Raw genomic sequence first — 27,651 nt, 5'->3', positions numbered from 1 at the left:
CGATTTGATATCGGCAGTTGTGGCTTCAATGGCGGCCCCAGTCTCTGTTGGTTCTCCAGGCACAAAGTTGGCAAAACTTTTCTTAGGACCACTTTTTGCAGTTTGTGGACAAGAGGAGTGTGCTTTCACACTCTAACACCAGCCAAGAGTTCAGGACCAAGGAGAACCACTTGGTGGTCAGGACTCAAACAGAGGCCAGAAACAGGGTCCAGGGCAAGTCCAATTCTAACTGGCCAGCACGACAGTTACAGGAAGGGAAACCTCTGAAAGCTTGTTGTGTCCCTGTTGCTCAACCAGGAGGTCAGCCGACTGACCCTTGCAGTCACTGCTAGGGTCCTGGATTCACGGCAGATCCAGTCTTTCTTCTAATTCTTGAGACAGAAGAGCCGTTCTTCTTAAGATTCTTCACAGGTCCAGGAATGTTCTGAGGAGAGGTGTGGGCAGTCTAATGTTATACCCAGTGCCAGCCTGTGGGTGGAGGGCACTACTTTGTCTAACTCGTAAACCACTTCTGGTCAGTTCCGCCCCTCCCACTGGGTTTGGATCTAGTCTGACTAGAGAGGCAAAGGGGAGTTAGGCTTAGGTGTGAGCTTCACCTGCTAGTGGCAAGGTAGGCATCCTTTTAAGCTCAGGAAGGCTCTTGGCACAGTCCCTAGGCCATCCTGACAAGGGAGGAGACCCCTTCCCCCACTGAGAGCCCTATTTCCACTGCCAGAAAGCTATACATTGATTACAGGGAAACCATCAGGGGTCAGGTGAAAGCTGGACACTGGCAGGAAAACTTGTTGGTTTTAGGCAGAAAAATGATAACTTTCTAAAAGTGTTATTTCCAAAATGGTAATGTAAATTCCGACTTGACCATTAAGTTAGATTACAAATTACTGTTAAATTGAGTCCTTAAAACATTTTTCTAGCTACTCTCAAACTGAAGTCATAGTATAAACAAGTGTTAACCTTTGGGAGAGCCACCCTTGTCACAGTGAAAAACGACTTTTGAGATGCCAGGGCATGTAAAACATTCAATATAAATGACATAATTTTAAATACAATAAGCATAAAAAGGAAGGTTTAGGCCTGGAAAAATGTTTATTTTGCCAGGTTGAAATGGCAGTTTAAAACTGCACACCCAGGGTACAGTGGTCAATCCGGAAACATGTTTAAAGTGGGATTTTCTTTTTGAATATAAAAAAAGAAATTGCTCACCTCACCATGGGTGTCCTTTCCAACGGTGAGTGGGGCATTTATCAGTTTTCAGTGCTTCCTACCTTCACTGTTTTCCTGGCAGTGACAGACAGTGAAAACTGACCTCCAATTCTGCCCATCCAAATTTGGTGGGCGGAATTAAAGGTCTGCCTCCGATGGCCCTTACTCCATAGGGCCATCCTAGGGGTTTAGTCACAGAAGAGACTAAGTAGTCTCCTTTGTGATTAAACCTAAGGTCCTCTCGCTTTCAAATTTGCCTGGTAAACCTTTATCTTGGCCATATGTATGCCATTGTGATGGAGTATACATACCTCTAAAATATAGATTGGTCCCTCTGTCTTGTGGCATAATAACTCCACCGATCCTTGATAGAAGCTCAAGGAAATTGACTTGAAAACAATCCTTGAGAGACCAGAGCCTCCCTGTTATCAAAACCTGCCATTTCTGGCTTCTACATTGTTCAACAACCAGTATAACTCCTTCAAGCCTTAATATTAAAACTGAATGGCTGAAGCTCTTCCTCAAGTGAAGGATCTTCCAATGCTTGAGCACCCAATATTTGCTTGAATGGATAATAGATAATAAAAATAGCACTCAGAAAAGGTCCCTCAGAGGTAGGCTTCTATATAATATCAATTGAAAGAGCTTCTTCAGGTGCCAACGTTTCTCTCTGGTAAATTCAAGTGGATAAGCTATGGAATCCATGACAAAGTTGAGGAACACGATGAGAACAAACATTAACAAAATACAGAGCATACTCATGGCTTAATTACATTAAATGCAACAATATAACAACTGATGATAGTAGCTATTATCCACACTAAAGACATGCAGAATACCAAGTTCAACAAATAGAATAATGACACAAAATTACATTGTCATGTCACTTAAATAATTATGACCAGAAAATCATTTTCAGGAGGTGATCTTTCCTAGTACTGAGATTACGATACTTATAATCGGTGTGCTTGCTTAGTGAAAGTGTTTCAAGTTTTTAGCTAACTATACTACCAATGTAGCATAACTTAGTTCTAAAGAATGTTAGAACCTCATGCTTTCGAAAACTGGCAGAGGGAATGGTAAAGATGATAACTATTGATACAGCTATTTTTTTTATAAGACAATAATTTAGTTTATTAAAATGTTCTCAAGGACAAATATCTAAAATAGGAGATATTGAAAGGATGCTAATGTTGCTCATATGATTGTATTTCAAAATCTAATGATAACAGTATGACTTAAAAACAAAACAAAAAAAGTAAAAGATCATTGTTAATAATAGAGAATAGGGACACAAGTATTACCAAGTTGGTAGCCCAGTTTTGCTCCTATTTCACTTGTGTCATTAGTTTCATAGGGCCTGATTCACAAGCTAAATTTTGTAGATCATAAAGTAGTACTAATGTGGTACTACTCATATACTACAAACATGTGAATATTCATGTATTTGCAAACCAACGACCGGAGGCTTCCACCTCCGCCTCTTCTTTTTGTGCGGAAATCTCCAACAAGGTGGTGGACATTTTTGCACATGTAGGTATCCATTTATATAGAAAATGTGAGTGGGACAAGTGTTTGTGGCTGGAAAATAGGGAATACTTGCTACTAAGTGGGAGGGGTTTAGGGAAATTTAAGTAGGGGTTTAGGGCTGGACATTCTAATAAAAATACACACCCACAAAAAGAATAAGGTAATTTCTATTCACAAACTGCTATTCTAAAGTAACTACAGCCCGCATCGCTTGCAGTTTTGCCGCTGAGTCTGGTGTCTTACCTGTCCCTGAGGTGCTGTCTTCACTCTCTGCCATTCAGGAGGGGCTGCTTGCTACCGCTGTTGTGTTGTGTTCAGCGGCGCCGAGGAGGGCTTGAGGCACGACGCAGGACTCCGTGTCCCAGGAGCCCGTGCTCGGCTGCACCTGTGCTCTTTCCCCGCCCACCTGACCTGGACTGCACTTAAGACCTCGCGGAACCCGCTGGCGCGGGTCCCGCATCGCTTGCAGTTTTGCCGCTGAGTCTGGTGTCTTACCTGTCCCTGAGGTGCTGTCTTCACTCTCTGCCATTCAGGAGGGGCTGCTTGCTACCGCTGTTGTGTTGTGTTCAGCGGCGCCGAGGAGGGCTTGAGGCACGACGCAGGACTCCGTGTCCCAGGAGCCCGTGCTCGGCTGCACCTGTGCTCTTTCCCCGCCCACCTGACCTGGACTGCACTTAAGACCTCGCGGAACCCGCTGGCGCGGGTCCCGCATCGCTTGCAGTTTTGCCGCTGAGTCTGGTGTCTTACCTGTCCCTGAGGTGCTGTCTTCACTCTCTGCCATTCAGGAGGGGCTGCTTGCTACCGCTGTTGTGTTGTGTTCAGCGGCGCCGAGGAGGGCTTGAGGCACGACGCAGGACTCCGTGTCCCAGGAGCCCGTGCTCGGCTGCACCTGTGCTCTTTCCCCGCCCACCTGACCTAGCCCTCCCACGTCCCACGTCCTACAAAGGAGGAGGCGCCACCCGCAACGCGGGACGCGAGCGGGATGCGCCGGACGAAGCCCGGACAAAGGGCGGGCCGTCTGTGGCCGTCCGGGGCCGACCAGGCCGGGCTGGGCTCTCCCCTTGATATTACGTTCCAAAAGTAAGTTGTTGCTGTTACAGTTCCCAGTCTATTGTCATTCGTGCAATCATTGACTGTCGTTGCATAGAGGTCTGTGTATTTGTTCTGGACTTTGCCCACAATTCGCTACAGGAGTAGCCTACCAACAAATCTGTTTACCTGCCCAAGGAGGAAGGAGTTCAACCAGCGCGGCCGCAGAGGAGATGCGAGGCGCGGCCCCGGGACTGCGAGCCACAGCGAAAGTACCATCAGCTGTTTTCTCTTCCCGCGCGGGCCGCGCCCCCTCCCAGTGCCCTGCCCCCTTTCACCACTTACAGTCTTAAGCAAGGCTGCCAACGCGCATCGCGGGTCGACGCCCGGGCCAAGGGCGGGCCTGTTCAAGCCTGGGCAAGTCTGGTCTGGGCTAATCCATTGTCATCCCCACTAAATCCATTTTTATCCATCCTGCAGCGTGGCCCCGGTAAGATCATAATAACCATAATTATAGCTGCCACTATGACAACTAGGGCAATGAGGAATAAAACAGCACAAGGAGCGGGTCCCATAATCGGGCCGATCGATCAATTCATCAGTAAAGCTAATGACGCGATCAATCAGGGGATAGTCCTCTTAGAGAGACGCGTCTCCCAGGACCTCGCAGCAGCACGTAGATCCTCAATGGGCCTTTTGGCCCTAGCTAAAACACCCACCCAGCAGGAAATAAATGTCCCATTACTGCGCGAAACCCGTGCTGAACTTCATACCATACCAACAAGCGTTGATCTATCTGTCACCCACTTATCACTTGAAGAAGATACCTTGGATGATCTCGAAAAAACACCAACTTTGATGATTAGCCCCACCCAAATCACCCAAAGTCAACTACCAACTGCGATCGGGCCACAATTCTTAACCCAGCCCTCACTTCTAATAGTAGCTCCTCCAACAACAACTGATAAGGAGATAAGGGAGGGTCCTTTTCCTAATGAAGATAGTACAAGACTAGTAGTCAAGAACAAGATTAAGCAAAAAAATACACCAAGGCGCCTGAGGTCCAAAAAGACGACCCGCAATAATAACCGGAATAACACAAGCTATTCACCATCGGGAAACGCGGACAACCCCTCTGTTGCAACCGTACCGCCTGACGATCACAGGGGGTATGGCGCTACCAACTCGAACTATCTTGAGCTTAACTCACAAGTACTAGATGTAATTAAGGACCTTATAAAAACTCAACTAACACCAATAGAGCGAACCTTAAATAATATCGAAAAACAGATGGCAAGATTAATCAGCAACACTAGTCACCTTATGCCACCCATTTCCACCTTAGCTCCTCTGGCTCCCACGACTTCCACCCATTCTAAGACAGTCACAGTCAAGAAACCCATATCGACGTTAATAACCCTCCCGAAACAAAATTCTCACAGTAACAGTATAATTGCCGAAAGTAAACCTCCCACGCCCAATATAACATCACTTATCACTAATTTAAACACTCAAACAGCCAACTTACAAACGGTAAGCACCTCTATACCATCCCAGAAAGGTTCACAGAAACCAGCGCAGAAACCTACACAACTAAATCAGCTTAATGCAAAATCCCAGCAACCAAAGATATCATACGAACAACCTTATAAATCTAGACAGATACCGGCACGCATTACCCTTCCACCTGAATGCGGAGCCTATGTCCTTGTATTGGTAAACGTTCCAACACTTAAGCAAGAACAGAGTGAAACAACAACATCCCTGAAAAATAAGATACTTCATTGGTTAAGCCTGAATTGTAACTTCCCAATAGAATGCGTAGGGGAAATTTCCCACACGCAAAGAGTAGGTTGGATAGGCCCCTTACGGAAAAAATTCGAGGGGGATTGTGTAGTTATTACTTTCAGAAACCCCCAGTGGGCCGAAAAGACACTAGCCAAAGCACCACCACCCTCTACTTGGGAATTCAACACAACCCTTCTCCCATTAGGTTATTTCTACAGGCATTTACTAAATACAACCACCAACATCCCGTCTGCCCCTACTAATCCTTTTTTAGAAAGACCTTATCCTATTACCTCTTACCCTTCCATCCCTCACCAGAACTCTAAGTTTCTATACCCAACAGGCTCGGTCCAGTGGCATCAGAGCCAAACGTCCATACCCCCATCTATCCATCCTTATCTCTCTGATACTCCCCATCAAGAGAATGGAGATAATCGATGGAGACAACCAGTTCCCCCGCTAGCTACTTCCTTTAACATCCCAATATATAACAGATTTAATGCCTTTTCTGGTTTAGATTTTAACGATTGACTTTTCAACCCTTACAATATTGGGGAATTCTCACAATCATCCAAAACGAACCAAACTTCATCATCTAACTCATATCCCACCTTTGCAATAACTCCTACGCATTTGCCTCTTCCTCTCATTAAACCTGAGTGCTCAAAAATCAATTATGAAGTTATTACAATTGCAACACCGACCCAAACTAATCAGGAAATCATCGAACGGAGGGCTAAAGCAGGCAATCCAGTTGACTCTATCTTAGATACTTTGCAGTTTCATTTTACCTACTGGAATATCGCAGGTCTCTCCGCAAAGAAAATCGACCCCGCCTTCCTAAGCCAGATCAATTTGAGCGGTTGTATCTGTCTTCAGGAGACGTGGGCCATAAGGCCTATACATATACTAGGCTTTAAAACTTTTTGGTCACCTGCGACGAAATCAACTTCTGGCAGAAATAGCGGAGGCTTAGTTATTTATATCAAAAACACCCTTTCCGTGGATGAGATAATTCCCATAAGTTTAGATACAAATTTTCAGATCATAGCAGTTAAGGTCACCAAACAAAGACTTTACCTTATTATAAACTTTTATAATAACCTCTCCAACTCTGCTATGAACACGCTACTCCCAGAGATCTCCACAATAATACAAAAGCAACGAACTATTCACATCAAAAAGGCATGCATAACAATTTGGGGCGGAGATTTCAACTTACATCTATGCAGTAATAGTGACAATAATAAATGTGGTATTAGTGATGAGTCTGATACAAACCTCACGCATTTTACACACTCTAATGGGGGGGAAAAAATGAATGAACTCATGGCTGAACTAGAACTAAACTTTGCTAACGAAACAAAGAATCCACCTGTTCAATTTCAGCCCACATTCAACGGAAGAGGTTTAACAAGTATAATTGATTTTATACTGATCTCATCACCCATAGGATCCATCGTAGAAGATTTTAAGGTTTTTAACAACCCCTTAAGTGACCATTTCCCCATTATCATGGTCCTCGCTGAAAGAACAAAGAATAAGCCATATGACATTCTGACCGCTCTAAATCAAAGCGATCTAGAGCTAGGCTCTTTGAATGGCTTTACATTGAAGTGGGGTAATATTGATAAAGAAGCCACAACAAAAAAAATTGTCACAAATAACCAAACGGATATTATTAACTGCTTGGATCCCATCACCCACCCTAGTGAAACTATAGTAAGCTTTCTATCAATTACAACAACCATACAAAAAGAATTGACTAAAAAGCATAAACAAAGGCCCCAACTGAAGAAAGGGTGGTTTGATACAGCATGTACTAAAGCATCTACACGCCTAAAGGAAGCTCTGAACAGTAAACATAAGGACAGAGTCGAAATCATCAGACTTAGAAAAGAGTATACAGCCGCCCTAAAAAACAGGAAAAAGGAAGTAAAAGCTGAACTATGGTCAAAACTGATCCAAAGCTCGGAACTTAACGATAGTGCTTTGTTCTGGCAGATAGTTCGTTCCCCACTCCTAACAGAGAAATCCAACCTTCCATCAATTGATGTATCTATAAGCCAACACGAATGGGTGAACCATTTTACTAAAGTCTTTGCCATAGACCCGACCGAAGACACAGATCAGCCTGAACCTCTACCACAAATTGTCTATCCGTTAAATCTTCACTTCTCCCATGAAGAGGTCCAAAAAGCTATAAAATCTTCAAAAACAGCCAAAGCACCAGGCCCGGACGGCGTTCCGGTTGACGTTTTTAAACACCTTCCAGATCTTTGGACCCCGCTACTAACTAACGTCTTGAACGCCACCACTGAAGTAGGTATCCTGGAATCCTGGAAAACATCAATCTTGGTACCTATCTTCAAGAAAGGAGATCGAAATAGTCCAACTTGCTATAGGCCGATCTCCCTCCTGGACTCTCTAGGCAAAATGGCAGGACGAATATTACTTGACCGCCTCCAGGAGTGGGCCTTAGAACACAAAATTATTTCCGATCTACAATATGGCTTCCGGGAGGGACTAGGAACAACTGACCAGGCTCTAAACCTGTCCCTACTGGCGAGCAAATACCTGGACGCCAAAGGGTCCTCATTCCACATGGCCTATGTCGATCTTTCCGCAGCATTTGACTGCGTGTCACACTCAATGCTGTGGAATACAATCTTGAAAATGGGCGTTCCTACGCCAATTGTGGATTTCTTACGCGAACTATATACAGGCACTACTGGCAGGGTAAGATTTGGGACAAAGGGCGAGCTCACTAACTTCTTCAGAGTGGAAAAGGGGGTTAGGCAGGGGTGCGTATTGGCCCCCTTCTTATTCACCCTATACACGAATGGCCTAGAGGTTGCCATGCTACAAGGCAGTAAGGACCTCCCGGCAACAGTTCGTCGGCAGATACCAGCACTTCTATATGCCGACGATGCTGTTATCCTAGCAAGAACATCAAACGAATTACAAATGGCCCTGAACAGATATTGTGATTTTATGGCAAGTTTAAACCTGAAACTAAACGCAAAAAAAACGTACACAATGCACTCAGGGGAGCAAAGAAACGTAAAACACAGGAAGTTAATGGCGCAGGGCGAACACCTGGATAGGACTAAAACCTATCCCTATTTAGGGATTGTCATTGACGAAAAATTCAAATGGACTCCAGCCATTAATACAAGAAAATTGATTTTCCTCCGAGAGACATCATCACTAAAAACCTTCTCGCAGAGATTGGGGCAGAGACAAATTAAAGAACTAGTGCAAATATATAACGCAAAATGCGTAAGCACTGCAACATATGGGGCGGGGATCTGGGGTTTTAAAAACGTGGACTCAATACAAACAATAGAGAACTCTTTCCTTAGATATTTGCTGGCGGTGCCCAAAACCTGCTCCACCTATGCCTGCCACTCTGAGCTGGGCATTGACTATATCACTGACATCATAAAACTACAACCAATAATGCTGTGGCGCAGAATATGGATTACCGAGCAATGCCACTTGACCAGGACGATTATACAAGATATTTTAACGCTAGACCACGCTAAGAAAATAAAATGGCTGTCGTATGTCAAAGCGTTATTGACAGACCTTGGATATAGGAAATACTTTGACCATCCATCGCTGATAGAGGAAATCCCTAAAAAGACCTTAAAAAGGGAGTGTTTAACTCATTTACGTCAGCTACGTTTATTATCCGAGGTCCACAAGCCATCAGTCCAACATTCCCTGCTAGTCCAGACTGCGTTTTCTGCTGAACCTTACCTAAATTTTAAAATAACACAGTTTGAAAGAATGCTGCTTACCCGCTTTAGACTTGATTTGTACCATCTACTAGTTCTATTTCCTGAGCAAAATGACAGGACTTCTACCACCTCTATGTGCCCTTGTGATTTGGTATCGCCACAATCAACGATACACACAATGTTATTTTGCAAATTCTATAGCGAGCCCCGGAAGCGCTGGATACTCCCTATTTTGAAGTTCTGGGGTTTCCGTCAATGTCGCCCAGCGTATTTGGCACTACAATTTCTGGAAAATGAAAACTATGCGAAAGCGATTGCATCTTACCTTAAATTTTGTATACGCCACCGCACAAATTTATAACCTTGAACAACATCGCTTATACATATTAACGAAGGGACTGAGATAACAGAAAAACTGTACGTCTTTGCAAATGTTGGAAAAATTCGCCCTAATGAAATTGTGATGCACTTTTTACTTCCATGTATTGCTGGCGGTGCCCAAAAATGTACATTTTAATAATCTTTTTAACCTTTTTTTTTTTTTTTTATACAATTGTAACTGTGTTTTTATTCTATTTGAACTTTTATGGTGTTTTTTTAAAACTACCGAATAAAGTTGATATTGATTGATTGATTGATTGATTGAAAACTACAGCCCTGAAGATGTTAAAACAGGCTCAAATGTCCTACAATCGAGTCTTGGAGTAAGTCAATCATCACAATGGTCTCTAACACGTAATGCAGCACACCCATAGAAAACAATGTGTCATGCACCCACCTGGTTCCGACCGCGGAGACAATGCTAGACCTCCTATCTCTCTCAGGGTGGCGGATGATCAAGGGTCTATAACCTTGGATCACACACTACCCCAGATGGAAAGGGGAGTTGGGACAAAATAGGAAAAGTGAGACTTGTGGTTCTGGACCAGCTATTGGCTGTTCTGCGACCCTGCGCAACAGACTCTGCACTCCTTGGCCCTTTGGGGTTGTGTGTAGATGCAACGTTACTGAAATAGCAATGTAGAGTATTATACATCCAGTGTATAACAGATCACAGGATATAAACAATTATTCATTATGTGTCTGAAACATTCACATACATGTCTAATCAACTGTACAGAATGGAGGGCAACCAACAATTCAGATCACATTCTGGAGTTAGGGCACTACCAAGAAGTCACTTTGCACAATGCTCACTATTGCATAAAAATGTATCATGCGTTGCATGCGCTTTTTATCTATCCTGGAGTAATTCAGAGAAATACAATAAGCTACAATATCCACAAACTATACACTCTTATCAGCTTGCTACAGTTCTAATAACAATGTCCGTAGTATTAATACGCATTGTCCAAAAACCTTGCAATATCGCGGAGCAGTAGTGTGGGCCAAGATACACAGGGAATATATGCTTGATTTAGACATAACAATGTCACTAATATGCCAAATTGCTGTAAACCAATCTTTTGTTTAGTTAGTTCTTTGATAATTCTGTTTGCTCTTTGTTAGTTTGTTTGATTAGTGTGCACTAACCTTTAATGTTGTACTTAATCATATTGTTCTGTTTTCCAGTAATGCGATTAGGAAATCAGGATGGGAGCTGTCATGGAATCAGGATGCGAGCCACCGCCAGTGTTGCTAGATTTTGAGACCCGTCTGAAGTCCAAAGCTGTCCAAGTATAAGCCCAAATTTAGAGCACAGAGCAGAATCAGCCCATAAACCAGCCCAAAGTTGTAACTCTCAAGTTATGCACAAATAGCGTTTAGAAAACATTTTAAGGATAAGTCTAAAGTATATTCAGTATATACATCTAGTTAGAGAAGGTACAATAGACTCCCAAGAATGTTTGCAATCATGCACACAATCTATAAACAACACTAATTTTGAAGACCAATGCCCACTGTCATCTTTTAATTAGCACTTCTGCAATCACAAATCCACACTCAACCTGGCATTAATGAATCTACAAGAGCAGGTTATAATCAGTATAAATTAATTCTAAGAACTGGAACTTCAAAGCTATTTCAGCAGTGTGGCTCCAAATAAATAACACAGAATGGATCTTGCAGAAGTAACACCACACAATGCATAAATGCCAATAGACCTGATTCAGACGGGAGACTCCCAGTTTTGTAAGCCAAAATGTAGTTTATTTTGTCTGTCTTCCATCTGAAATTGTCTCCCGATCATTTTTAAAAAATCTTTCACTTTACTCTTCTAAAATGTTGCCATGCATGACAATGATATATGTTTAATGACACAACCCTTGTGTTAAAGTAATTCCTATAGGACTTGTCTTGCAAGCTTTCCATTATATCGATTTACAAGATATTTGAACAAAAAGCTTCTTTTTAGAAGGCATCCATGACAGTACGGGACAACAATAAAAATAAACATTGTGGCAGACTACGAACTATTGTGCTTAAATATGAAGTGACCGGGTAAAAACTTACAGACTAGAAGGAGAAAAGTCTTGTTTGACAGCTACGAGGGTCACTACAGTAAGATGATGGGCTCACACACTTCTGGTAAAATGTAAGGAAGAGGCCAGAAAAGAGAAAGTCATTTGCTCTGACCAATTCCCTTCTCTGTTCTCCACTCCAGAGTCCTTCACCATGACGACATATTCAGGCACTGAAAGTGATACAGTACCAGAGTTGTTGGCTTCGTGCTGCAGCAAAAACTAGAGTAAAGCTCTCAGTCTTGGCATGAAACTGATTTGTTTGCTTGGGATCTAAAAGACCACATTTCCCAGAACCTTTGGCAACATCCTACCCTCAACATCTGAACACTCTCTCAACTCTGTTGAGACTGTCATCACCCCTCTTGTTCCACCCCAATCGATCCCACTTCATCATTTGGGCTGTCCAGCTGTCATATCACTGCTGACCTGGGCAATCTCATGAGCCAGTGCATCTGCTTAATACCTATCACCCACAATGGACTTTACATGAGGGGGGACCTGTAGGAATGCCGAATGTATGCCTGTATGAGTAATTACACCAATGATGTAAATAACACTGACTAATTTATTTTTGTATCATATTCTTTATAGCGCTGTTAATCCTAATGTAGGGTATCAAATTACTTTACTACAGACAAACATATTATACATAGACAATGAATCGTACAAGTGTATAAATCAATGTACACGAGGTTTCTATATAAAGTAATCAGTGTTACAAGGTGTAGGAGTCACTTATCATCCATACTGTTAGGCATTATACATTAAGAGCACGTGGTCAGGAGAAAAACAAAGTCTGGCTTTAAAACATAATGCAGTGGTTGCATGTGCTGATAAGACTTCATTATTACCCAAATGAACCCTTTTTTAGCAACCTTGGAATAATGAAAGCTTGAGGGAAAAAAGGACCAAGGCCATGCCTTACAGTTTGCATACAGCTCCTTGATGCCGTTCATTGGTCACTGTGCTATATTAGAAGGATGCTAACTTATTAACTGCCAGTAACTAAAGGATCTTCAGCTTGCTACAGTTCTAATAACAATGTCCGTAGTATTAATATGCATTGTCCAAAAACCTTGCAATATCGCGGAGCAGTAATGTGGGCCAAGATACACAGGGAATATATGCTTGATTTAGACATAACAATGTCACTAATATGCCAAATTGCTGTAAACCAATCTTTTGATTAGTTAGTTCTTTGATAATTCTGTTTGCTCTTTGTTAGTTTGTTTGATTAGTGTGCACTAACCTTTAATGTTGTACTTAATCATATTATTCTCTTTTTCAGTAATGCGATTAGGAAATCAGGATGGGATTTGTGATGGAATCAGGATGCGAGCCACCGCTAGTGTTGCTAGATTTTGAGACCCGTCTGAAGTCCAAAGCTGTCCAAGTATAAGCCCAAATTTAGAGCACAGAGCAGAATCAGCCCAAAAACCAGCCCAAAGTTGCAACTCTCAAGTTATGCACAAATAGCGTTCAGAAAACATTTTAAGGATAAGTCTAAAGTATATTCAGTATATACATCTAGTTAGAGAAGGTACAATAGACTCCAAAGAATGTTTGCAATCATGCACAAACTCTATAAACAACACTAATTTTGAAGACCAATGCCCACTGTCACCTTTTAATTAGCACTTCTGCAATCACAAATCCACACTCAACCTGGCATTAATTAATCTACAAGAGCAGGTTATAATCAGTCTAAATTAATTCTAAGAACTGGAACTTCAAAGCTATTTCAGCAGTGTGGCTCCAAATAAATAAAACAGAATGGATCTTGCAGAAGTAACACCACACAATGCATAAATGCCAATAGACCTGATTCAGACGGGAGACTCCCAGTTTTTTAAGCTAAAATGTAGTTTATTTTGTCTGTCTTCCATCTGAAATTGTCTCCCGATCATTTTAAAAAAATCTTTCACTTTACTCTTCTAAAATGTTGCCATGCATGACAATGATATATGTTTAATGACACAACCCTTGTGTTAAAGTAATTCCTGTAGGACTAGTCTTGCAAGCTTTCCATTATATCGATTTACAAGATATTTGAACAAAAAGCTTCTTTTTAGAAGGCATCCATGACAGTACGGGACAACAATAAAAATAAACATTGTGGCAGACTACTAACTATTGTGCTTAAATATGAAGTGACCGGGTAAAAACTTACAGACTAGAAGGAGAAAAGTCTTGTTTGACAGCTACGAGGGTCACTACAGTAAGATGATGGGCTCACACACTTCTGTTAAAATGTAAGGAAGAGGCCAGAAAAGAGAAAGTCATTTGCTCTGACCAATTCCCTTCTCTGTTCTCCACTCCAGAGTCCTTCACCATGACCACATATTCAGGCACTGAAAGTGATACAGTACCAGAGTTGTTGGCTTCGTGCTGCAGCAAAAACTAGAGTAAAGCTCTCAGTCTTGGCATGAAACTGATTTGTTTGCTTGGGATCTAAAAGACCACATTTCCCAGAACTTTTGGCAACATCCTATCCTCAACATCTGAACACTCTCTCAACTCTGTTGAGACTGTCATCCCCCCTCTTGTTCCACCCCAATCGATCCCACTTCATCATTTGGGCTGTCCAGCTGTCATACCACTGCTGACCTGGGCAATCTCATGAGCCAGTGCAACTGCTTAATACCTATCACCCACAATGGACTTTACATGAGGGGGGACCTGTAGGAATGCCGAATGTATGCCTGTATGAGTAATTACACCAATGATGTAAATAACACTGACTAATTAATTTTTGTATCAATTTCTTTATAGCGCTGTTAATCCTAATGTAGGGTATCAAATTACTTTACTACAGACAAACATATTATACATAGACAATGAATCGTACAAGTGTGTAAATCAATGTACACGAGGTTTCTATATAAAGTAATCAGTGTTATAAGGTGTAGGAGTCACTTATCATCCATACTGTTAGGCATTATACATTAAGAGCACGTGGTCAGGAGAAAAACAAAGTCTGGCTTTAAAACATAATGCAGTGGTTGCATGTGCTGATAAGACTTCATTATTACCCAAATGAACCCTTTTTTAGCAACCTTGGAATAATGAAAGCTTGAGGGAAAAAAGGACCAAGGCCATGCCTTACAGTTTGCATACAGCTCCTTGATGCCGTTCATTGGTCACTGTGCTATATTAGAAGGATGCTAACTTATTAACTGCCAGTAACTAAAGGATCTTCAGCTTGCTACAGTTCTAATAACAATGTCCGTAGTATTAATATGCATTGTCCAAAAACCTTGCAATATCGCGGAGCAGTAGTGTGGGCCAAGATACACAGGGAATATATGCTTGATTTAGACATAACAATGTCACTAATATGCCAAATTGCTGTAAACCAATCTTTTGATTAGTTAGTTCTTTGATAATTCTGTTTGCTCTTTGTTAGTTTGTTTGATTAGTGTGCACTAACCTTTAATGTTGTACTTAATCATATTATTCTCTTTTTCAGTAATGCGATTAGGAAATCAGGATGGGATTTGTCATGGAATCAGGATGCGAGCCACCGCTAGTGTTGCTAGATTTTGAGACCCGTCTGAAGTCCAAAGCTGTCCAAGTATAAGCCCAAATTTAGAGCACAGAGCAGAATCAGCCCAAAAACCAGCCCAAAGTTGCAACTCTCAAGTTATGCACAAATAGCGTTCAGAAAACATTTTAAGGATAAGTCTAAAGTATATTCAGTATATACATCTAGTTAGAGAAGGTACAATAGACTCCAAAGAATGTTTGCAATCATGCACAAACTCTATAAACAACACTAATTTTGAAGACCAATGCCCACTGTCACCTTTTAATTAGCACTTCTGCAATCACAAATCCACACTCAACCTGGTATTAATTAATCTACAAGAGCAGGTTATAATCAGTCTAAATTAATTCTAAGAACTGGAACTTCAAAGCTATTTCAGCAGTGTGGCTCCAAATAAATAAAACAGAATGGATCTTGCAGAAGTAACACCACACAATGCATAAATGCCAATAGACCTGATTCAGACGGGAGACTCCCAGTTTTTTAAGCTAAAATGTAGTTTATTTTGTCTGTCTTCCATCTGAAATTGTCTCCCGATCATTTTAAAAAAATCTTTCACTTTACTCTTCTAAAATGTTGCCATGCATGACAATGATATATGTTTAATGACACAACCCTTGTGTTAAAGTAATTCCTGTAGGACTTGTCTTGCAAGCTTTCCATTATATCGATTTACAAGATATTTGAACAAAAAGCTTCTTTTTAGAAGGCATCCATGACAGTACGGGACAACAATAAAAATAAACATTGTGGCAGACTACGAACTATTGTGCTTAAATATGAAGTGACCGGGTAAAAACTTTCAGACTAGAAGGAGAAAAGTCTTGTTTGACAGCTACGAGGGTCACTACAGTAAGATGATGGGCTCACACACTTCTGTTAAAATGTAAGGAAGAGGCCAGAAAAGAGAAAGTCATTTGCTCTGACCAATTCCCTTCGCTGCTCTCCACTCCAGAGTCCTTCACCATGACCACATATTCAGGCACTGAAAGTGATACAGTACCAGAGTTGTTGGCTTCGTGCTGCAGCAAAAACTAGAGTAAAGCTCCCAGTCTTGGCATGAAACTGATGTGTTTGCTTGGGATCTAAAAGACCACATTTCCCAGCACTGTTGGCAACATCCTACCCTCAACATCTGAACACTCTCTCAACTCTGTTGAGACTGTAACCCCTCTTGTTCCACCCCAATCGATCCCACTTCATCATTTGGGCTGTCCAGCTGTCATTCCACTGCTGACCTGGGCAATCTCATGAGCCAGTGCATCTGCTTAATACCTATCCCCCACAATGGACTTTACATGAGGGGGGACCTGTAGGAATGCCGAAAGTATGCCTGTATGAGTAATTACACCAATGATGTAAATAACACTCACTAATTAATTTTTGTATCAAATTCTTTATAGCGCTGTTAATCCTAATGCAGGGTATCAAATTACTTTACTACAGACAAACATATTATACATAGACAATGAATCGTACAAGTGTATAAATCAATGTACACGAGGTTTCTATATAAAGTAATCAGTGTTACAAGGTGTAGGAGTCACTCATCATCCATACTGTTAGGCATTATACATTAAGAGCACGCGGTCAGGAGAAAAACAAAGTCTGGCTTTAAAACATAATGCAGTGGTTGCATGTGCTGATAAGACTTCATTATTACCCAAATGAACCCTTTTTTAGCAACCTTGGAATAATGAAAGCTTGAGGGAAAAAAGGACCAAGGCCATGCCTTACAGTTTGCATACAGGTCCTTGATGCCGTTCATTGGTCACTGTGCTATATTAGAAGGATGCTAACTTATTAACTGCCAGTAACTAAAGGATCTCCATAACAAACGCAGTAACCTACTGAGTGCTCTTAATACAATACAAATCTGTAATCTGCATGTTGTAAGTAAGGTTGTCGCCTGGTCGAATTTGTACAGGCGTGACCAGTGTTTTAGGGCCCACAGTACTGCCTGGTGCCACACACAACGGGTTAATGTAACTCATTATAGTGTCACCCTGTATTACCAGATTGATTAGTTAAACGTGAGTATTAACCATGCAGTTTTGATTCTATCTCTGCAACGAGGACTTGACGTGCCTCATCCATTCGGATGGAACCACACCTTTTGACCAGCACGTGTCATTTGCAGTCCCAACTCCGGTCGGACAGATAATAGTGCACTTTGCAGCTTATTTTACAAGAACGAGTAGAAGCTGCTGCATTACATGTTCAAGTCAGGCCAGGAACAGATGAACAGACTTTGTCACAGCATGGGGTCTGCCCAGGAGCAAAGCTCCTAATGATGTAGTAGGTGCAGTTGGCACCAGGGCTGCAGGGTGCCCACTTCACCCTAATTGTGTCGGGCTGATGCACTGTGTCTTGGGAGTCTGGAAAGGCTGCACTGGACTCACAGATTAACCTCTTTGCTGCGGCGCAAATTCCGCCGCAGCGCTCCCGCGGTGCTGACATTCCGATCACGGGCGTGGTCATGACGTCTCCCGGCCGTCGTCCGCACATGCCCATCGTGACTCATGACGGATGGGAGACGTCATGAGCACGGAAGAGGTTAATCTCTGCCTTCAGCTAGATTAGCTCTCAGAAACGGCACAAGCTAGTGAACCTAGAAGACGAGCGCCGAAGCGGCCATCATAAGTTAGATACAATAACTTACAAACGTGTAATGCTACTAAGTACAGGCCTATGTCTGAGACTGCGCAAAAGCTTGGTACTAAGTGAAATAGGTGCCACTTAAACGCATCCTGTCATCATGTTCAGCTACAGTGTTGTTTAATTCCCTGTGTTACTGAAGCGGCAAGAGCTACAAAGGCAACACACCACATTACAGGGGTGGCCGTGAAGTTCAGCAATAGCCTGGAGGGAAAAAGTGTACTCATTTAGGACACATGAGAACCAGAAAGATAGGTGTTCTCAAAGAGCTCCCAACACAGCCTTTAGCGGACTAATAAGGGAGATTTTCAGAACAAGACCGTTTTAGTTGATAACAGTAAGCATCCTGTGATTTGGAGTTTCACCACATAAGTCACAGTGTTACTGACTAGGTGAAATTAGCCATTACATTGGATTGATTGACTGCCATAATGAAGTGGGTAATGCAGACCCAGAGAGGGGGGATTCTGTACCACTACTTGTGGAGGGAATACTAGAGGAAGCCAGCTGGGTGTGTTGCTGCATCCTGAGAAAAAAGAAGTGTGGCGTACAGTGATAAGAGTGCGGGTACTGCAGAAGCACGGAGGAACATGGGGCAGTGAGTTCAGGCCGTAGGATCCTGAAAGGAGGTACTGCTAAAAGATCATGGAGCGGGGAGAGAACACGCCTGTGGTGGCACGTTTGGAGGGAATACCCCTGCAGGGACCTATTGTCACTAGAGAGAATCCTTCTGCTGGAGCCGAAAGGGAGGGAGGTCTGCAGTATGATGAGTGAATACTGCATGAACCAGGATTAAAGCAGTCAGCGTTGTAGTCGTCTGGAGGGATAGTGGACATTGGGTGCCTGGGAAGACGGGGTGCTCCGGGGATCTGGAGGATGGGCGAGAGACTACTACACAAGCTGTTCAAAAGCAGTGTTGGCATCAGGTCAGTCATGATGGCACCGAATGTCTGGTGCCGAGACAGACTACATTGTACTCAATTAATGCAGGACAGAGTTCTGATTTTATGTGAGTACTGAGACCAGTCCAGGCTTTCAATTTTTATTTTGGTGGCAATAGTATTTTTTATTTTATGATGAATGCAAGACTTAAGGTACAAGAGAGCAAACAAAAGTTCTTACCTGGATGACATTTAGACACATAGAAACAGTAAAGGACAGCTTTGGAGCAATCTACCATGTCCATCTTATTTACTCATTGGCATGCTGCTGGTACTGCATAGAGTGATTAAATGCGGAGGGCACTATGTTGCACTGCTTTGGAAGTTTACATGGTTCGAGTTCATAATTAAACTTTCAGTGAAGTGTCACTCCAGGTGTCCCAGAGAAGACATACAAAAGTCACACATAGGCATTTTGCAAACATGTAAATTTTACACATATGCAGGATGGAATCTAGGCAGCCCTGCTCCCAGTTGGTATAGAAAAATAGCAAAATCGCCAAAAAGGCAGTAATTTTCCCCATGCCAAAAATAAATGCACTGGATTTTATGCAGTGCTTGAAGTGGGATGAAAAAATAGGGGGGTCTCTCAAAATGGCGTGGCTGATGTAATTGAGGACATGGCTTAAAACAAGCAAGCTAACAATCTGTGCTTAGCATAGTATGCTGCCTGACTGGTAATTTGCTGTTTCTATCATTGCCTCCAGATTCATAATACAAGAAGTAACATTACACCTACAACAAACCAGGACTATTGACTTTGCCAATGGGTGTTATTTCCATAAGCTAAGGAACAAATATGGCTTCGTTGTTTATAATATTGAAAATGTTTCAGTTCTGAAATGGTGAGTGTTTAAGAACTATATGAGTCTCAAAAAGGTTACATCAAAGGCAGTGAAGGGTGGCACTGCTGCAGAGTTATGATTTATTTTTTCTAATCTTGTGAATAAGTGCAAAAACAGAGAGACCGATAGCGACCCGTCTCATCTCCTGCTTTTAAAACTGCTGGACCACTTAAAGCCCTGATTTTATGTAATGAATAATGTTCTTACCTGGTTTTAATAATGTGTAAAATTGATGACACGCACATGCTCTCAGCACAGCAGCACGCTGAGACAGTCAAGACCAACCGGCTGCCGCCCACACCACGCGGTAATCTTAACAAACAAGGCCTGCCCCGAGAGACCACATTGGTCCAGTCACTCTGGGGGCAGGCCAGAAGCATTTAGCAGGGCTGTCATAGGTAGCGCTTTCGCGCTATGAAAGATTGACGGCCCTGCTCTCCGGAATCCAAGAGCTTTGCAGGATTTTGATTGGCTGCAACCCCCACCCCTCTGAGATTTTGCAAACACAGGGTCAACTAAAGCCCAAGTTTCTGACCCCCTCCTGGAGAGTTATTTCCCGCACAAATGGGGAAAATGTCACCCATTTGTGTGGGAAATAGCCCAATCTGGCAACACTGGCCACTGTGCAGGAACCAGAATTGGAGCAGGAATCGCTGTGCAGGAAGCAGAGATGACGAACATCCCATACACCCAGACAGCAGGTATTTGTTTGGATTTTCCCCAGCTGGCAAAAGTTTCTGATTCTGTAGAGCTCCTCAATGTTACACATTAGGGTGATGCTAGTCCATGTTAGTTTAAGTCTGAACTACCATACCCAGAATGCACAACTAGGGAAACTGGTTGTGTACACCCACAGACTCCATCACGTGATTTCATGAGCCTTAAAAGGAAGCTTAACCCTAAGCACAGGTGATTGGCAACCTTTCCCAGTTGTACCACGCCTCCCAGCATCTGTTCCTGTTCCAGATTGGTTTCTTGGACTTCGTTACGCTTTCTGGCTTCTTCCCTTTGATCCAGCGCGAGACCGGGGAGAAAAAGGGTAACATTTACAACTATTCCTCCCTGCGTCGCAGACCCGACATCACACTAGCTCATTCACACACTCATTCATTGGTGGGGCCCATAACACCAACACTCACATTTTTCCAAACTCACGAGTCTGCACACAGGAGGGATGATGATTTTGCACTGGACATGTGGGGGGGGGGTACCTTATTACCTATAGGGAAGAAAAAAAGTTATTTACAGAATATACATTAGCATTCGCCACCTATAGATTCCCAATCCTAAACATCAAGGCACTCCACCACTTGGTCGACGGACCAATTAGTTGGATTGGTTGATGGTGATTTAGAACCAGCTAAAACAAATTTAAGACTCGGAATCCTTTACTCTTTTCATTGAATAACCACAAACTCATAATTTCTGTTCATTATATTTGTTTAACTAAATATTATTTGCAATTAATATTAGCATTTTCATTCAATCAAAATTTAGAGTTTTGTTCATTTCGCATGACATTATATTTACCTATTCTTGCTATCTGGATTTTCTCTAATTCATTTGGCTCTGCATAACCAAAATTTAGCCGTTGATTGTCCAAATAAACAGGCCAAAGCTCAAAGTCCAAAAGTTCTTTGCTCAGCACGTTACAGTCCCAAAGATCTCCAAAGGACCAGAAATCGTGCAAGCATCTGTCATCGCCTGTGGGGTCGATATGGGTGTGCAGTCATCCAAACCGCCGAATGCCAGAGCCCCTCCCTATTCTACTACTCTTTTTATAATAAATTTCGGGATAACATGAAACATATTTAGGCCAAGAACGTACACGATTGGCTGATTGGAAACGTCCGATTTTACATCATGGATTTTCTCATGGATTTTGCTGGTTCATTTCCGCGGTTCATGTTTAAGGTTTGGGTGTATGTCCCAATTGTTCATTGTTCATTTAGACTAGTTTTTACTGACTGAAGTTTGGCAGTCCACCAAGTTCCTATCCTTGACCAGGAACATTGCAAACTGAGGTCATTGGGAAGATCACGGAGCCATCAAAGTCTGCGCAGTGGGCATCGCGCTCACGAGACGGTGGCCACTTCTGAACTCCATTTTGGACTCCATTGGTAGGCCCTAATGTCAACTTAAGCGAAACAAACACAAAAGAATAATTAATAGGAGGAAATGAAAATTCTAATGTTAAACCCTCACTAATCACTTTTTGTATTAGTATTTTCCTAGCATTTTAGCGACATTTAAAGCGATAATACTCACCTTTAGGATCCAAACAGGAACGCAAACGTCACATTGGCAACATAAATCATGCGATATTTTATTACCACATGTACTACTATTAATATGCGTACATTTTTAGTTATTAGAATTATTTTGCCATGCAAATAGCAATATCCCACGTGTAATTTGTATATGCAAATGGTTGGTTTAGTTCAACTCTGCAAACCGTTAGTAAATTTATAATAACTAGGTTATATAATTAGTATTTTAATGCAAAATAGAGGAGGTATACAACATTTTGATTTACCTGCTCCATCAATCCCCCCTTTGGTGATTTTTAACATCACCAGACTACCTTAAATTTTATAAAATTTGAAGATAGAAAGGAATTCAGTTCTCTTAATATTTTGTTAGATCACATGACTGTTTCTCCTGTCTCTTCTTCTCTTGTCTTTTTATACATATTCTCTTTCCACTCTTCTAATTCTACCTCTTCAAATTCTCTTTCTTTTCTTTCTTTCTCTCTTTTCTTTACAGTTTCTCTTTTTATGTTATTTCGTAATTTACTTTTCTTACTACATAAACATCCTAGTCTCAGAATTAATATTAAAAGTATCACACACGTTAGTGGAAATAACATTTTACCAATAAAGGTACTACCTAATTTTAGTAGAAAGTCCTTAATAGTAGCAAACTTTTCCCCAATCTTTTCCCAAATACCTTCAACCTCCAGTGGAACAATCTCCTCATGCAAATCAGTTATATTCTTTATGTATGTCTTTAGATCTTCACTTTTGTCAGGAATATGAGTACAACAATGTTGAACCTTCAGCATTCCACAGACTCCACTCTCTTTTGCCAAAATTATATCAAGGGCAAGTCAACTTTGCATTACCATAGCTCGCATGGCAACCATTTCGGTATTTACCAATAAAAATCCTCCAGCAGTACTTGTTGACAAGCGATCTACGACTGTTGATAATTTTATGTGCATTCAGAGATATTCCAACTGCTGGTATCAGTGCTCCGAAAATGTCTCCTACAATTTCTGACCAAGATTCTCTTCTCCTACGTGTTAGTTGTCTACCTATCTCATGTGCACCATCTTTTCCTCTTCCCACATGAAATGTCTTTGGGAAAACCAGGCCTAGATAACATGTACCATACCAATGGTCAGGTAAGCGATAATAAGCTTTGTTTCCGCAGATAAAATATAATCCAGGATCATTTCCTCCTTTAAATCCCCATCCACCCATGATTCTATAAGTATCATGGCAATCACTTGTGCCTACAAAATAGTTATCATATGCTGTTTGATTTCTTCTAATACACAACTTTCCTTTCTGAGGCCAATCTAGAGCCATTGTTGGACTAGCTTCTCCTTTCAAATGTTTCTCTCTTTCAACATCCCAAACTGTCTTTTCTTCTTTTCCCTCAGGTACCTTCTTTTGCATTTTTATTCTCCTTTCTTCTACCATATCTAAGTCTTCTCCTCTCGTTTCAGACTACAAGTTAGATTATTTATAAATATTGACTCTAATGTTAATTCTTTAGTTTCTAAGAAAAATTCACCTAACACTTTAGCAGGTTTTACTTTATTCAATTTATTGACTACTGGTACTTGTGAAAATCTTATCTACATCTGAAAAATAATATTCTAGTTTCCCTATTTTGTAAAATAAACTTGCTAATACACTACAGGTTATTCCATATGTCACTGGAAGATGATGGTAAGTCACTTCCTCAGTCACTGATGCAGGCCACTGCATACATACGTAGCAGTCTCTCACATCCATTGTTTTAACATATGCATACAATAATTTTGAGAAAACATTGTTAGAAAAATCAGTAACAACACATTTTGCACTATCTTCTAAGGAACACACATGTAGATTTTCTACTTTCTGTGTTTGCCATTTCGAAAAATGATCAGTGTCTTTTGACTTAGCCTCTTCTACTTCACAACTAGTTTTGTCTAACCCAAGGCTCTAAGCACCTACTTGGTTCTTTTTCTGTTATTTCTTCTATTTAGTAATCTTTCAAATTTCTCCTTCTAGAGTACTTTTGTTCTCTTCAGTTTGGCATTTGATTGTCTTTCACTTTTCTTTCACAATCTTGATCCAGAATTTCCTGAACATCCGTCTCTTCCCCGATGTCAGACAAGATAACTCTCAGGATTTCTGATTCTTCATCGTCCTCAACCACTTCTGGTACAGTCACCTCTAGATCTCCTTGGCTGTCTGCCTCTTCTCGTACTTCAGGAAGTGCCACATTCGACCATTCTGGTGACTTATACTTCTGGTTGGGCCTTCTCGTTCGCTTGTTTTCTTCTGACGGTGTCTGTTCAATGTCTTTTTGTTTCTCTTGGCTAGACACCTCATTCACTTGTTCAGCTCTAGATGAATTTACTCGTGTCAATCTGTATCTCAATCTCTTGATCTTATTTGGCCAAATCTCATCCTTTGCTGGCCTTTTTTGCTTACTTTCTTTTTCATTTCCCTCAGTTCTCCATGCTCTTTTCCTCAGAACTCGACCTTCTGGTACTTCTTCGTCACTGTCCTCGGATTTGGTTCCAACTTGACTCTTACTTTCTGTGGTCTTTCTTTCCACCACTTTCTTTTTCTTATCTATTTCTGTCCCACCTCGTGGTTCTTCCACACAATCTTCCTGCTGACTAACTGTCCCTTCTTCTACCTGGATGTATGGTTTCCCTACATCTCCTCGGGGGTCTTCCACGACAATCTTTCCCTCACTCTCTGTATCTGGTACGTTACCATCTACTTCTGTTATTTCAGGTGGAATTTCTCTTGATTTTTCACAGAGAACTTCTTTATTAAAAATTTCTTTGACAGTCTCTTCACTGTTTTTATTTTCACTCTGATGTGCTTGGAGTGGTTCAGTGTCTGATTCTGAGCTGGTGTTAGAAATCTGCAATTTTCTTCTTAATGGAAGATTCTCTGGTGCTATAGCTGGACTTGGTTCTAACTCCCCCCTTTCAGGAGTTTGTCTTGCTCTTATTTCTTCGATATCTGATTCAGAACTTGTATCAGATTCTTCAAAATACTCTCCTTCTTTGTTATCCACTGGATTTGGAATTCGCAAGGTGTGACTAGCATGAATCCAGTTCATCACTCCTGCACATTTTACAGCTGTCGTCGTGGTCAGAATCACCTGACATGGTTTACCCCACCTTGGGACCAAACAATTTCTTCTTCTATGCACTTTTATTCTCACCCAGTCACCTGGGCTTAGATAATGAGCTGGCTTCTTTTCAAGAGTGGTGGCATCCGATCCAACCTGATGAAACACAGAATGAACGGAATCAGCCAACCCCTTGCAATAATCCAACACCAAGTCATCAGATATAGGCAAGAGCTTGTTGACTGGTATGAAAACATGTCACATTGCTCTCCCCATCACAATTTCATGAGGACTCAAGCCTGTATTCCTATCTGTAGTCATGAGTACCAGAGGCAAGACATCAGGCCATTTCAATCCTGTGGCTAAACACATTTTTCCTAATCTGTTTTTAATGGTGCCATTTACTTGTTCCACCACACCAGAAGCCTCTGGGCGATCTGCACAATGTAGTTTCTGTTGTACATTCAATGCTTCACAAATTAATTTCACGTTTTCATTATGGAAATGTTTTCCTCTATCTGACTCAATCGTGACTGGAAAACCAAATCTAGGAATGAACTCTCTCAATAGTAGCTTGGCAACTGTGATTCCATCACTTCTTCTAGTTGGGTATGCTTCCACCCATCGAGAGAACAGACAAACCATCACTAGAACATACCTCAACCTGTTGCAGGGGGGCATTTCAATGAAGTCAATCTGCATTCTTGTGAAAGGCCCTTCTTCTTGTCCTATCGTTCCCAGACGTACCACTGTTTTTCTTCCAGGATTGAATTGCTGACATATAAGACATCTTTGACAAAGGCTTTCAGCTACAAGTCTAAATTTTGCATTATACCATGTCTGTTTGAAATGTCTGATCATAGCATCTCTCCCTACATGTGCTTGTCCATGATCCATCCGTGCAATAGTAGAAACCATGCTATCAGGCATGACTGGTCTTCCATCCCGATAAACCCACACATGATCTGTTTCCCGTGGTGCACATCCTTCTTTTACCCACTGTCTCATTTCCTCATCTCCTGCTTCTTCCTGCAACTGCCTCACTTCTTCCCATGTATTCACAGTGTTAGTAAACAACAAGGGACATGAATTCATTTCTTTTTCTCTCCCACGATTCACAGAGTTCTGATTGCGTGCACAATACTGAGCCATGTTGTTGGCAAACCTGTTGCTCGCTGAAACATAGTCAGCAGATTTGGAATGCGCAGCACATTTCACCACTGCTAACTGCTTAGGCAACTGTATCGCCTCAAGCAATTTTCCAACCACTTCAGCATTCCTTATAGGAGTTCCACTTGATGTCAAAAACCCTTTTTGGGACCATATTTGCCCAAAGTCATGCACTACACCATGTATTCTGTTTCTGTATTAACACAACAAGTGCACATCCATTTCTTTCACTGCAATAGAGCTCAAATTCTTTCTCATAATCAGGCATGCCAAGAGCTGGTGCTTCACACAACCCATCTCTCAATTGTTTAAAAGCCTTCAACTCTTCTTTATATAATTCAATGGGATCTTTTACATCACTCCTTGTCAAGCGTACCAAAGGTTTTGCCATCAAGGAAAAATTACTAATCCACTGACGACAATATCCAACCATTCCAAGAAACATTCTCACTTCTCTTAGAGTCATTGGGGCTCATTCCTTTTATTATTCTGATTCTCTCTGCAGTTACTTTCCTTAGTCCTTTTTCGATTTTATGGCCTAAGTATTGCACTTCTTTCTGACAGAATTGTAATTTCGATGGGGATACTTTAAGTCCTCCATCTGCCAAATTATTCAACAATGCAATGGTATCCACTACACAAGCTTCTCGAGTTCTCGATGCCGCAAGTAGGTCATCGATATATTGGACTAATACTGAACTTTTGGGCATTTTTAAATCTTCTAAAGACTTTTTCAGAATCTGATTTAATATTGAGAGACTCTCTGTATACCCCCGTGGGATTTGGCACCATGCCAAAATACGTTTGCCAAACCGGAACGCAAAAATCTGTTGGCTGTCAGGGTGCAAAGGAATGGAAAAGAAAGCATGACCCAAATCAATCACTGTATACCATTCTGCATTATGAGGAATTTAATATAAAATCGGAGATGGATTTGGTACAATGGGACAACATGATACAACAATTTTATTTATTTTTCTCAGGTCTTGTACTATTCTAAAAGTTCCGTTTGGCTTTTTCAGACCCATAATTGGTGAGTTACATGGGCTGCTCATTATTTCTCTCAAAATACCTTGCTTAATCATTCTGTTTATTATAGGAGTGACTCCTGCAATAATCTCGGGTGTCAATTTGTACTGCGGAATATTTGGGTAATTTACTCCTTCCTTTCCAGTAATCTTTACGGGATCTACATTTTTCATTAATCCCACATCTTCTCCTGTGAAATCTCATACCTCAGTTTTTACTGTTTTCTTCAATTCTTGAGGCAATTCCTTGGGGTCAAATACAGCAAATGCCTCGGTAACTTCTGGTTCCATATTAGCTATAGTAATCGTCCTCATCAGGAGTCTCAAAAGC

This window comes from Triturus cristatus, chromosome 2_2 (assembly GCF_964204655.1).
Source record: "Triturus cristatus chromosome 2_2, aTriCri1.1, whole genome shotgun sequence".
In the NCBI taxonomy this organism is placed as follows: domain Eukaryota; kingdom Metazoa; phylum Chordata; class Amphibia; order Caudata; family Salamandridae; genus Triturus; species Triturus cristatus.
The sequence above is the reverse complement of the archived record's forward strand: the minus strand, read 5'-3'. Positions refer to the sequence as shown.